Here is a 1,467-nt window from a genome sequence, read left to right on the forward strand (position 1 = left end):
TACACAAAGAGATAAAAAAGGATCCTCTAATTTAAGCAGGCTAAATTACCTAAAGCTTTTTTTGATTTGAAAGAGGATTGGGAGCTGCAAGATTATTGGCGGGAACATAACTTGGAGGAGAGAGACTTCACTTTCTTTTCAGATAGACATCAATCTTTTTCAAGAATTGATTTTTTTTTATTACAACGGATTTATATTTTAGAGTAAAGAATGTTAAATTTTTTCCCAGGACATTGATGGATCACAGTCTAGTTTGGATGGAATTGGTTGATGAAAAAGAGGAAAGGAGATCGTGGAGGATGAATGAAAATTTATTTAGACAAAAAAAGAATGTTCAAAAATTAAAAGAGCAATTAAAGGACTATTTTGTTTTAAATATGCATAAGGGAACTTCAATGTCAATGGTCTGGGATGCAGGTAAAGCCTACATGCGTGGGATTTTGATACAAATGAATAATGTTCATAGACAGAAGCAGATGCAGAAACGTAAGGAGTTGGAAGATGAGATCAAATTAAAAGAAAAAGCTTTGATTTTAAATTCTACAGATGAGAAGGTTAAGGAATCTATAAAATTGCTTAAATCACAATTTAATATGTTGATGGCTGATCAAACTGCAACTAATTTACTGTATATGAAACAAAATACATTTTGTAACACTAACAAACCAGGGAGATGGTTGGCCTATCAACTGAGAAAGAAGCAAAGACAGAGAACTATAGATAAAATAAATTATAATGGTAAATTGGTATATCAGAAGGAGTTGATTAAGAAATCCTTTTTAGATTATTATCAAAAATTATATATGAGTACTAAAGTACAGGTTTCAGATATAGATAATTACTTAAAAGAAGCTAACTTTCCTAAATTAACAGAAGATCAGAAACAAGAAATTAATAGTTTGATTACTAGTGAGGAAATTGAGATAGTAATTAAAGAATTAAAATTAGGTAAGGCACCGGGTACGGATGGTTTGACATCTATTTATTATAAAACCTTGGTACAAGAGATGATCCAACCTTTAAGTGAGCTTTTTAATAATATATTACAGGGTTCAGAGATTCCCCCATCATGGGGTAGAGCTTTTATATCTTTGATTCCAAAAGAAGATCAAGATCTTACTTTACCAAAGAATTATAGACCTATATCTCTTTTAAATGTAGATTACAAGATTTTTGCAAAAATTTTAGCTAACAGGCTTATGAGGGTTTTGTATCATGTAATACATACCGATCAAACGGGTTTTATAACTGGAAGGTACATGAAGAATAATGTTAGACAAATTATTAACTTATTAGAATATTTAGATAAAAACAATCAAGTTTCTGCAGGATTGATATTTTTAGATGCTGAAAAAGCTTTTGATCAGCTGAATTGGCAATTTATGATAAGATTAATTGAAAAAATGAACTTTGGAGAAAGAATTTTACAAGCTCTTGGTGTTATTTATCAAAAGCAAACGGCACAAC

Source organism: Crotalus tigris, unplaced genomic scaffold (genome assembly GCF_016545835.1).
Source record: "Crotalus tigris isolate CLP2741 ecotype Arizona unplaced genomic scaffold, ASM1654583v1 scf7180000020801.324491, whole genome shotgun sequence".
Lineage (NCBI taxonomy): Eukaryota > Metazoa > Chordata > Lepidosauria > Squamata > Viperidae > Crotalus > Crotalus tigris.